Source organism: Nannospalax galili, unplaced genomic scaffold, assembly GCF_000622305.1.
Source record: "Nannospalax galili isolate Female #2095 unplaced genomic scaffold, S.galili_v1.0 scaffold543, whole genome shotgun sequence".
NCBI lineage: Eukaryota > Metazoa > Chordata > Mammalia > Rodentia > Spalacidae > Nannospalax > Nannospalax galili.
Window position 1 is genome coordinate 2,323,175 of NW_008352270.1, and position 13,104 is coordinate 2,336,278.

The following is a 13,104-nucleotide window of genomic DNA, read 5'->3' on the forward strand; positions in this document are numbered from 1 at the left end:
CTCCCCAAGTTGGTAGTGGTCAGAGTGTTTTGTCACAGCAATGGAGAAACAAACTAGGACACCTCCCCAAGTTGGTTTTGGTCAGTATTTTTATCACAGCAACAGAAAAGTGACTAATACAGTAATTGGTACCAGGAGTGGGGTGTTGTCTGTGAAGAACCTGACCATGTGGGGTTTTGAAGAAATGTGGAAGACTTTGGAAGGTTGGGCTAGAAAAGCGGTTGATTGCTGTAAGCGGTGTCAGTGTTTCTATCACAGCAACAGAGACGTGACTAATATCCCTGTCGCCAGAGTTCTCTCTGGGTCTCTTGCACTATTAGGCAAACCATAAAACATATCTTTGTGTACATTTATTATTATTGTGTGCTGGGGGAGTGACTTACAAAGAAATGAACACCCAGTGGCTAGCTCCACACCACTCTGCGGGCTCAGAGCCTGCCATATCAGATAGCTCCCACAGCATGCCCATAGTCAAGTCTAGCTTTCACCCATGCCTCAGGGGCCAACGGTCTTGCCCCAGGTCCTTAAGTGCCAGGTCATTCTGTTCTTGAGTACACCCAGCTGCTCTGCATTCCCCATGACTGCCTCCTTGCATTCCTGGTGGCTCATAGCTTCAGTCCCAAGATGGCGCCACAGGCCCCTCCTTCTGCGGTTAACTCTCCACAGTCAATTCTCTGCAGCAGGCCCCTGCCCCTTGGAGGAACCAGGACCCCTGAGGAACACAACCCCTATATCCAAAGTTAAAGTGGAAAAGGATGCTGTTTTGGAGCTGAGGATCTAGTTTAGTAGTAGTGTTTATGCTTAATATCTATGAGGCCCTTGGTTCCATCCCCATCACTAAAAAGCCCCAAACTCAAAAACCAAGAAGGGTATTTACATCTTCTATGTTCACTTTGGCAATACACATAATAAAAATGGGATGATACAGAGATTAGCATGTCCCTGAGCAAAGAGGACAGGTGAAGTTGTGAATCATTCCATATCTTAAAAAACAAAACAGTAGACTTTACTCCCTATTATGACTAAACTACTTCTTTAATTCCAGCACTTATGTAGTCTCCCAAGGGGAGGAAGGACAAGGTTGTTCCTTCAACCTCTGGCTCAGTGACGGCCACTACCACCTCCTTCTGCCACTGGACAGCCTAAAACTTGGCTTACAGACAGCCCAGGGTGAAGCAGTGACTCCAAATTTTCTATCCTAAGCCAGGCACTAGAGGACATTTTGTTTCCTATGGCATTTCTAAGCCACATTATATATATGAATAAAAAAAACAGCCTGATGAGGCTGGTGAGAAGGCTCTGGGGTTAAGAACATTGACCTCTCTTGCAGAGGACCCAGGTTTGGTTCCCAGTACTCACATGGTGGCTTACAACCATCTGTAACTCAAGTGCCAGGGGATTCAACCCCCTCTTCTGGCTTCTGCTGGCATTGCACACATGAGGTTCACTTAACATACATGCAGTAAAACACTCATACATGTAAAATAAATGTTATGATGTTGTTTCACCAGAGAAGACCACTCAGACATAGAAAAATATGCCAAAAGAAAGTCTTCATATATTTTTTAGCCAGCCAGTGACTACACTGGGCATTCAGTTCCCAAGTGCATTCCTGAGCAGTCTTTAGGGTAGCTTTTATACATAAAAACTACATCCAGGGGTGAAAATTTTAACTTCCCAAGCTTAGAGGTGGAGAGCCCCCCAACAATTTCTATAACAATTACTATTCTGTAAGACAATTACTATTCTGCAAGAGCAAGCCAAGCAAAAAAACAAAAACAACAACAAAAAAAACCCCACAGAAGCCATAAATCTGCAGTTAGCAGGAGCCACTAGGGAAAGGCTGACCTGTTTCCACACCCTGGGCCAACTGCTTTTTAGTTTCAGAGGCCAGATTCAGCCTTGACTTCAACATGGCATAGCTATGGTCAAGAAAGTGCTGTATCACATAAAAATAAATAAAATATTAAAAAGAAATCCAGCCTGACTCTTAGCATCCATTTTAAGGCAAAGAGCAAACCCAAGTTGCTAAGAACTTACCCTTCAGATTTCTCTCAGAACTATTGTCTTGAGCAAGGTCTTCCTTTATTTTTTATTGAAACAGTATCTCTAACATAAAGTGGGGAAGTAAAAGTAAGACCCACCTTTATCTTATCAGAGAATTTTGCCCTTTCTGATTCCTAGACCAATACGCACACATGCACACACACACACATGCAATATTAAACAGGTGTTAGAAATTTCTCATTACTTGCTTTCAATGAGATAAACTTGCTGTTTGCAGCACTTTACTGCTTTGATATGTAAAAACATGAATACCCATATTCAAGTACTATCTTGAGTGGAGATCAAAGAAGGGTCCTGATGGATTAAGGGATCACAAGAAGAGCACGTGGCTCAGTGAACCCATTTACATGACAAACCATAAGTTTTTGATTGCAAGGTTAGGTAAAAGTCATTAGTCCGGATTAAGTCCATATTGCAAAAGTAATTCCTACAGTCTCCCAAACATGTCTACATTTATCTTTGAGCTTCTTGAATCCTGTGGGTTGAGAGAGGTCGTGGATGAGGGAAGTGGTAAGGAAAGAGTGCTCCATTAAATAAGGCTTTGGGTGGGAGACTGAAGAGACAAAGAAAAATTCCTTCTAAGTGACATTTTATTCTCCATTTTCTAGTGCCCTAAAATTTTATTTACAAACTCAAAAATTTCAGAGCTCCCTAATGTAATACTGCTACAATTTAAAATTCCTCATTATCAGGCAATACATAGTGCTTATGGAGAACCTGCCAGGTGTTCACAACTGTGCTGGACAGCAGGGCATGATGGAATTCTGAGACCTGGAGTAAAACAGGCCAAGGCTGCAATACCACATGATTCATACAGGAAAGGCTTGGGTTCGAAACTGTAGCCTTGTATCTTACCTCTGTAACCGGAAAACAAAATCTTCCGCCAAAGGCTCATTTACTTTAGGATTGTGGGAGATGTTGCGTATGGCCACAATTTGCTACTTTACAAACATTCGTTATAATCATGACAGACAGGAACCTCAGAATCCATGCAGGCTAGGGGTTCGCACTCTGACTCGTGGACAGAAATCTGTTCTTCAGCATGGTTGTATCGTGGACACTCACTCCAAACATTTTGTTTTAAATTTTTATTTACTGTGTATATTGCATGTGGAGGTCAGAGAACAACTTCCTGGAGTTGATTCTCTCCTTCCAACATGGAGGTTTCCAGGGATCAAACTCAGGTCCTCAGACTTGGCAACAGGAGCCTCTACGCACTGAATCATCTTCCTAGTTCTTCACATATTATATTTAGAAAGCTTCAAACTTACAAAGAAATGGAAAGAACACTACAATGAACATTAATACACCTTTGACTTACTTTTACCAGTCTTTAGCATTTTGTTATATCACCTAATTTGTTTTTTCATGCCAGGACTCAAATCCAGGGCCTCACACATTATAGGCATATGTTGCACCACTAAGATCCATCCCCAGGTACAGCCCTTCTGTTTTCAGTCTTTTCACAAAAACATACACTTTGATAACTTTATGTGTTTATATAATGCATTCTGATCACACCCTTCCACTTTCTCTTACCCCCTCCCACCCTCATTTATCCCCCTCCCTGTAAGTCTTCCTCCCACTTTCATTTTGTTGTTGTTATTTTGCTTTGTGACCCACTGAAAACAACTGTTACTTAAGGAGTGACAGTTTGGTAGTCAATTTTGGTACTCTATTTTCAGTGTTGGTTTACTGCTAGATAGTCACTATTATTGTAGACAGAACTCGACCCTCAGAGGAGGTCTTGGAATAGAGTCTGGTACCCTGAACACTAGTCTAAAAGAGGAAGGTGTCACTTTAACCCCACTACAATCTAGTCTCTCCTGAACACTGCAAACACCTCCAGTTTAAGAAAGGCAACCTGAATTCGACAACAGTGAATTTAAACAAGTGATCCAACTTCAGAAGCACAGATCCCAGTGCGAAAACACAACATGGAAAACCAAGGCAACATGTCGCCTTCAAAAATTATCATTCCTAGAGTAACCTCCACTGACAGTGCACCAAATGAAACTGTGAAGAAAGAAAGAAAAATGACAATTGTAAATATGTTCAAAGAAGACATGAATAAACTGAACAAATTCCAAGAGAACACAAACAGCTGAATGAAATTAAGAAGTCAAATCTGGGGCTAGAGAGATGGCTCAGCGAGATGGCTCAGTGGTTAAGAACACTGGTTTTTCTTGCAGAAGACCCAGGTTTGAATCCCAGCACCCACATGGCAGTTAACAACTGTCCGTAACTCCAGTTCCAGGGGATCCGACAGCCTCTTCTGTCCCCCACAGGTACTGCATGACATGGGTGTACTTACCTACATACAGACAATGCACACATACACATAAAATAAAAATAATAAATAAAATATATTTTAAAAAGTCAAATTAGGATATGAAAATAGAATTCACTAAAGAGATAGAAATACTGATAAACTGAAATGGTGATAGAAATGAAAAATTCAGTAAGTCAAATAATTTCAGTGGAAACCTCACCAATAGAATGGATCATGTGGAAGACAGAGTATCAGAGCTTGAATACAAGATAGAGGAATTGGATCATTTAGCCAAGGTCAATGATACATTGTTTAAAATCTATGAGCAGAACATGAAAACTTTGGGGGCACCATAAAAGGCAAAAATCTATAAATTATGAGTATAGAAGAGGAAGAAAAATTTCATCCCAAAGGCATAAAAAATAATAAAGTCATAGAAAAAATTCCAAATCTAAGGAGATTCTCATAGAGATGCAAGAGGCCTACAGACCATCAAGTAGACAGGACCAGAAAAGAAACTCCTCATATTGTAGTATGGCTAAAATACTGAATACGTAGAGCAAGAAAGAGTAGAAAATTGCAAGAGAAAAAGACCAAGACACATATAAAGGCAGGCCCATCAGAATAACAGATGGGTTTTCATTGGAAAATTTAAAAGCCAGAAGGGCTTAAAAAGATGTATTTCCAATTCTCATAGATCATAACTGCTAACCCAGACTAATATAAACAACAAAGCTATCTGTCATCATTGAAGGAGAAAGAAAAACTTTCCATGATAAAAACAGTCTAAAGAAATTTATGGTTGGGGCTGGAGAGATGGCTCAGCAGTTAAGGGTACTGACTGCTCTTGCAGAGGACCCGGGTTCATTCCCAGCACCCACATGGCAGCTAACAACTGTCTGTAACTCCACTTCCAGGGGATCTGATGCCTTCTTTTGACATCCGTGGGCATTGCAAGACACGGGTACAGTTATGCACGTGCAGGCAATACACTCATAAAAATAATAAATAAAATATTAACAAAAAGAAATTTATGATCACCAAGCCAGTCCAACAGAGGATACTGGAAGGAATACTTTGAACTGAAGAGAAATAAACACATCCAAGAGGTTACAGAGAATGAAATAAATGACGGTTGTTAAGAGGACTGGGGAGCTGTAGAGATGGATTAGAAAACCAGACCCTTTCTTTCTTGCTACCGCCAAGAAACACACTACTGAAGGACGAACGAGCCATGAAAGAAATCAGGAAAATCAGAAAGTTCCTGGAGCTGAATGAAAATGAAAACACAGCATACCTAAGATTATAGAATACATTGAAACAGTCCTAAGAAGGAAGTTTATAGCTCTAAGTGTCTTCATTAAAAAATTAATGATGCACCTGAAGGCCTTGGAAAAATGAGAAGAAACGAAACTCCAAAGTAGTAGATGGCAAGTAATTATAAAATCAGGGCAGAAATAAAGCCAAGCATGGTGGTACATACCCTTAATCCTAGCACTCAAGAGGCATAGGCAGGCAGGTGTCTGTTGAGATTCAGACTAGCTGGAGATACAGAGAGGCCCTGTCCAAACAAACAAACAAACAAAAAGGTAGAAATAAAAATGAAAATACAATAAAAAGAACATGTGAAGAGTTGGTTCCTTGAAAAGGTAATAAGACTGACCAACACTTAATCAAATTAAAAGAAAGAGAGAGAGAAGACCTACATTAATAAGATTAATGATGAAAATGGAGACATTACAACAGATAACAAAGACTTCCGAAAATCCTAAAGGCATACCTTAAAAATCTATATTTCACCAAATTGGAAAATCTAAAAGAAATGGATGAATGATCCTAGATGCATATGACCTACCAAACGTAAACCAGAATGAGATAAACAATTCAAACAGACGTGTAACAGCCAATGTGAAGGAAGCAGTAGTTAAAAACAAAACAAAACAAAAAACAGAAAAAAAAAAGGAAAGAAATCGCCAAACTCAAGAAGCCCAGGTCCATGCCAGGTGTGGTGGCGCACGCCTGTAGTCCCAGCACCCAGGAGGCAGAGGCAGGTGGATCTCTGTGAGTTCAAGGCCAGCCTGGTCTACATAGTGAGTTCCAGGACAGCTGGGGCTACAGGGAGACCCTGTCTCAAAAAGACCAAAAAAAAAAAAGCCCAGATCCAGATGGAGTCACTGCAGAATTCTACCAAGACTTCAGAGAGGAACTAAAACCAATGCTTCTCAAATTATTCCACAAAGTAGAAAAGGTAGGAACACTTCCAAGTGTCTGTGCAGCCCTCTCCCTTCTTTTGTCTTTGGATTAGAGATGGCTCTCAGGGCCGCATGCATGCTACTCAAACACGTGTCTCTTTGGTTTTCATCCCTAGTCACTGTTTTACTTTTCATTTTGAGACAGGATCTCACTAAGTTCCCCAGGCTGGCCTTAAACTTACAATCCTCCTGCTTCAACCTTTGGAGTAGCTGGTATGAGAGGTCTAGCCTTAGCCCCCTTTTAAAACATTTTTTTAAATTTAATTAAAAATTTTTTCCTTACTCCTTTGAAAATAAACAGGATGGTACTTAATCCTAAACAGTTTGACTTGCCTTTCCTAAAAATGGGACATTTTCTGTTAAGTAACAGTAAATCTGTGGTATCATTAGCTATGGTTCAAATTTGAATTTTTTCAGTTGTTTCAAAGTGTCTGAAAGTTCTTTCCTCTCTCCTTTTCTCCCTTCCTCCCTCTATTCTTTCCTTCCCTTCCTCATCCCCTTTGCTCATTTCTTCATGATTGGATTCTAAGTAAATGTGTGTGTGTGTGTGTGTGTGTGTGTGTGTGTGTGTGTTTAGGATGGGTGGGTATACATGCCATGGCACATGTGTGGAGGTCAGAGGGCAACTTTTGGAGTCAGTTTTCCCTTTCCATCTTTATTTTTTAATGTGTATGAGTGTATTGCCTGCATGTATGTAAGTGCACCCATGTCATGCAATGCCCCCAGAAGTCAGAAGAGGGTGTCAAGTCCCCTGGAACTGGAGTTACAGATGGTTGTTAGCTGCCATGTAGGTGCTGAGAATCGAGCCTGGGTCTTCTGCAAGAGCAACTAGTGCTTTTAACTGCTGAGCCATCTCTGGAGAATGTCAAACAACAGAATGTTCCCTAAATCAGTGTCTCAAAATGTGGATCCCTCCTATGGGACTGTGTAACTGAATGTGGGGCGTGCGTCAATTTTGGTTTCAGTAAAAGGTTTCTAAACATACAAGGACCAAAAATCAATTCAAAATCAAACATTTAATGAATCTGAGATGTTTCTGCAGTGACATCAATTGTGACATCACTTGACTTTACCATGACCTTGGTTCTGAACACGCAACAAGTGCATTTTGCCCTGGGTGAGCTGTCACATTAGGTGACACCAAAGAGCACTGCCTGAGACATCTGGGCTCAGAGTTGAGACTATCCTATGTTATGAATCGCCACACTTTTGTTCTACATACCAAGTTCTCTGCTCTTACAGAAACATAACCGTCTAACTGTGGAAAGCAAAGACAATATTTCCTATCATTCCTCACCACGTATCAAATTAATATGTCTTATATGTGTTTGAATGTTTGATTTTAAAAATTACTGTTTGAAGGACTGGAGAGATGGCTCAGCAGTTAAGAGCACTGGCTCCTCTTGCAAAGACCTGGGTTTGGTTCCCAACTCCCACATGGTGGCTAACAACTATCTGTAACTCCAGTTCCAGGGGATCTGATGCAGCTCTTCTGACCTCTTCGGGCATTGCATGACACAGGTGCACTTATCTGCATGCAGACAATACACTCATACACATAAAATAAAAATAATAAATAAAACATTTTTAAAAATTGCTGTTTGAGTTACTTGAGTTTCATTAAAAATTCTTAAGTGAGTTTTGGCTTAGGATTCAGGAAAAATTTCCAACATTTTTGGAAATGTCTTGAAACACATTTCTACCATTTTGTACTACATAGTTTTGTGAAGCGGCCTAACAAAATAGCCATCAAGTATGGAAATCACTGAAATGCTTTAAGTTCTGCAGTACCAAGTATTCTGCTATGATTTAATTATTTATGTGAAAACAAACAAGGGCTTGGGAGAAGGCTCTAGGTAAAGAGCTTGCTGCTCAAGCATGAGGAACTGCATTCAAACACCTAGAAGCCACGTAAAAGCTGGGCATGTAGCATAAGGGTCTGTAATCCCAGGTGAGCAGTGGCGACAAGAGAATTCTAGATGCTCATAGGCCAGCTAGCCTGGGATATGCATCAGAAAAATAACAAAAATGCCCCATCTCAAGCAAGGTGGGAAGTGAGAACTGGTACCCAAAGTTGTCCTCTACATGTGCACTAAGGCATGCAAGTACCCATGTTCACGTACAGAAAAACACAAATAAAATGAACAAGCACATCTATCTCTTTAGTATGAAATTGCTTTCTTCTTTAACAAATGATAAAATTATACATATTCCAAAGAATTGTTTTTAAATTTATTTATTATTTATGGGTATGTGGGCATATTTGTGGAGGTCCGAGGACAACTTGTGGGAGCCAGTTCTTTCCTTCCACCATGTGGGACCTAGGGATTGAACCAGGTCATCAGTCTGTCAACAAGCACCTTTACCTAATGAGCCATCTTGCTGGCTCTGTTTTAAAAAAAATTTATGATTTCTTATCAGTAAATGTTTAATTTGTATATCTATATATAGATACCTACCCAAGGTCATGTGAAAATTTCTTGGGCATCAAGGGGATTGGGAATGGAAAAAGGCTAAGAAGTCTTGCCTTAAACCATAAAATCATTTTATACACAAGAGTCTCCTTCTAGCCCTAACCTTCTAGGCTCGAGTATGAAATCCCTGACCTCCCAGTCACCCAAGCCATAAAAATCAAGAGTCACTTGATGGTCCTCTTCCCACAATCTTTATGTCCTGGAGTGCAATAAGAGATCTTAATTCTCTCAACAACCTCACTGTACTAATTGTAACCCACCCTTTCATGGGTCTTATTGCTCCTTGCTTAGATGGATGCAAAAGACTGTGAGCTGAGCTTCAGGGTGGTCATCCTTGATGTCTGTGAGGCATTTTCTTGATTATTGAGTGATGTGAGAGGGCCCAGCCCACTGTGGGTGGTGCTATTCCTAGGCAGGTGGTCTTGGTTTGTATAAGAAAGCACATTGAGCACAGGCCAGAGAAGCAAGCCAGGCAACAATGTACCTCTGTGGTCTATGCTTCAGCTCCTGCCTCCATGTTCCTGCCCTGCCCGGTGTTCCTGTCTCAGCTTCTCTTGATAATGGACTGTGAACTGTAAGCCAAATAAGCCCTTTTCTCCCCAAGATGCTTTTGGTCAGTGTTTTACCACAGCAATAGAAAACTAACTAGCACAGGTATGTTTGGTCTCTCTGAGCTCCTGTGGGCTCATCAGGGAAGGAGATGTTGCTTCACAGTGGAGACCTCTGCTTCAGTACTTTCCTTTGAGTAGGCTCACATGAGGATGAGGAATGTCGGAGAAAACTCAGGGAGGGTTTTACAGGGCAGTGGAAGAACCATGCTGGGGGGGTTCAGGCAGGGAGAGTATACTGAGGGTGAGGCAGACACTCCACTTGTATTCCTGGTTGGACTGTACCCTTTGTCCCAGCACTTGGGTGACTCAGCATTGGCAGGGGAGAGCAGCTGAGATTGAAGTTGCCAGAGGAAACCAAACAATCCTTATTTACCAAACTGTCAAAATCCTATCATTGCAATTAAGGAGACGGGCAATTAACTGTGTCTTAATTACAGCAGCTGCCACTTCTTCTGAATGTTGTAATTTACAGAGAGAATGGGAGGAGACTTTAAATTAATGTGTGTCTTTAAACAACGAAAAACATTGATGGGGCCTGAAGGAAACTGTCAGCGGTAGTGGAGGAGGCTTTGCTGGGAGGTGAGTCCCCTAACAGCCAGGATCCTCCAGCCTTTGTTGTCTGATGGCTGCATTTGTTCCGTCTTGTTTTGTATACTATGCAAATTTGCTGATTTCAATAGCTCCATCCTGTGTGAAAGCCTCTGTGAGGGTCATCATGGTTTGGTTGCTTTTAGACTTAGCTTTAAAACAAAGAGATTTGAACCAGGAGTCCAAACTCCCAGGTTGAGAAGCCAGCTTTGCAGCGGAGGTTTTTAAAGGAAGATCTGCCATGTTGATAAGACAGGTTTCACAGCTGGGAAAAATGAGGATTCAGCACAGGACAGACTGTTCAGTGGCCAAGTTGATTTTTAAGCTCAAATGTGGCTCCAGAATTTGCTTTTTCTCCAGAGCTTTCTTGGAATCATGAGAGTGTAAGTGAGGGACCCTCAACAGGGGAGATGGCAGACATGGAAGTCATTAAGCAGGGGCTGGGCTGGGACTCATGCTCAGGATGTGCAAAGTCCTGCGTTCAATCCCAGCATTAAGAAAGGGCAGATAGGGCTGGGCTTGGAGCTCAATTGGTAGAGTGCTTGCCTAGCAGGCACAAAGCCCTGGGCTCCATCTCCAGCACTTTCTAAGCTGGGTGTGAGCATGCCTGAAATCCCAGCACTTGGGAAATGGAGGCAAGAGTATCAGGAGTTCAAGTGTTAGGGTTTGAGAATCGAGAATAATTCCCACAGATACCCAAAAAGATTACACAAAAAGTTTATTCAAGAATTTAAAGTAAAAAAAAGACAACAACCAAATGGCGGCTAGCTGGGCGCAGACTTCATGAGCCAAAGATGGAGTCTGGCCCCGAACAATAGCAGGCAGGAGCTTTTATTGGGGCACTCCATAGAAGTCTGCGCGCACCAAGCATCTTTTTAAAATAATTGGATGTCCCCATATCCTGTGTACGGGGGAAGTCTTGATTGGTAGGGGCTGTCTTTGGGGCATTGGAATGTACTGAGCAGAAGTTTTTGTTCATACCTTATAAGGCTTTTACATGTACAATATGCCTGTGCTTGTCTGGGCTTGTCAAAGAAGCTAGCCAAAATGGAGTCAGAGCATTCTGGCTCTTCATTCCCCCCTAGAGTTATGGCAAGGGTTAAATCTTTAAGCCAAGCAAATTACAGAAGCAGAAAGAAGTGGTTAGACAGAGCATTTAGGGCAGTGGAATCATTTCTATATTGTCGTAAGGCTCAGGGTCTTGATTTAAATGAGTATACTGTGAATGCAGTACCATCAGTTGGACTGTCTGTATCCATTCTCGGATGAATTTGAGCAAGGCATTAAGAATACAGGGGCCACAGGTGACTGCTAGTAGGGGTAAGAGGAGAGGTCCGACTATTGGTGAGATCAAATTGTTAACCATGTGGGGACTAGTCAAATAGGGATTCGTACCAATTTTGTTGATTTAGTCGTTCATTTTCTCTTTCCTTAAGTCTTTGACAGACTTCAGCCAAAGACTGTTTTATAACTCCCGAGTGATTAACATAGAAACAGCACTGTTCCCCTAGGACAACACAGAGTCCTCTTTTTTCTAGAAAAAGTAAATCCAGCCCTCTCCTATTTTGTAAATATCCTCAGCTAAAGAGGATAGAGAATCTTCGAGGTAGCGGATAGATGTTTCTAATGATTTTATGTCTAAGTCTATGGTCTGTCTAAGAAGGTGATAATTTTTATCCTGGAGGACTAGTGCTGAAGCCCCCAGACCAGTTGCAGTGGTTACCCCGACCCCGAGTAAAGTAGACAAGACAACTGCAGTGGTTCATATGGCCCTACGAGGTTTAGACTCTTCTGAGACTCTGGTTTCCATTTCTATGTCTGTTCTATAATATAGCTGCACTAGTATACAAAAATCCCTGGTCTGGTTTAAAATGGATGAATGGAGGCATATAGTTAAACCAGAGGTACAGGCCCAGCAAGTGGAGTTGGGGGGCACCATATATGGGTTAGGTGCAGTAGCCCCTGTCTGTTGAACAGAGTTACATAGATGTTGGTAAGAAGGCGGGGGGGGGAATTTTGTTGGTAAGAAGGGGGGACAATTTTATGTGAGGGAGTCACGCATAGCCCTTTTCCATACACTTGGGTGAGGGTAAGTCCCCTTCTCCCTGTAGGTGGGGGGATTCTGCAGGCAGTGGGGTCAGAAGTGACAACATAATTTCCTGGGAGAGCCAACCCATCATAAAAGGGAGGGCTCGGGTCCATGCAAAACCAGCAATGGATAGTAAGGTTAGGGGAAGTATTATTTAAAGCAATAAAGGTGGCGTTTAGGAGGTTCATAAGCCCAGGGGATGGCTGCAAGGGCTCTTGGACCTGTTGGATCTCTGGGGGTGTGGATCTAGGTGTGGGCAAAGTAGAGTTTTATCCAGTCAGACAATTTGGCTAGGAGCTGGCCTCTCGACAGATTTAAAAATAGTTAAGGTTGGTGTTGGTCGTCCTATGGGCTGTAACACTGTCTGAGCTGGCCCCATCTGGGTTGCCAAGACTGGACCCACCTGAAAATTGACTGAAAAAATTATTCCTGGATCAGTCCCTGTGATATATAACCTGAGGCCCCAAGTTCGCCCATCCATTTTTGTAGGTTTTTAAGTTCCTTTTCTTTTGGGATGAAGCTCAAAGAGATAGGGTTGCATCTAGAGGAGGAACAGGGTTCCTCGAATTGCCTTGATCTGGGGTTTTGCCAAAGGGTTAGTCCCGGGAACACAGTTACCTGGATCAAGTTGGTAGTGACTGGGACAGCCCAATTTATATATCCAGTAGACACACATCTCCATGAAGCACAAAAATAATCCCCTGGCCCCCCACAGGTACTTCTTTGGTCACCATTGTTGCCTGGGCAAACA

General features: G+C 42.0%; 1 non-coding gene across 1 annotated transcript; it reads left to right on the forward strand.

The window, feature by feature from the left end:
- The first annotated feature begins 884 nt into the window (after positions 1-884).
- Positions 885-987, forward strand: LOC115067000. Its single transcript, XR_003846439.1, has one exon. It is a non-coding gene; the product is annotated as a U6 spliceosomal RNA (small nuclear RNA).
- The last annotated feature ends 12,117 nt before the right edge of the window (positions 988-13,104 follow it).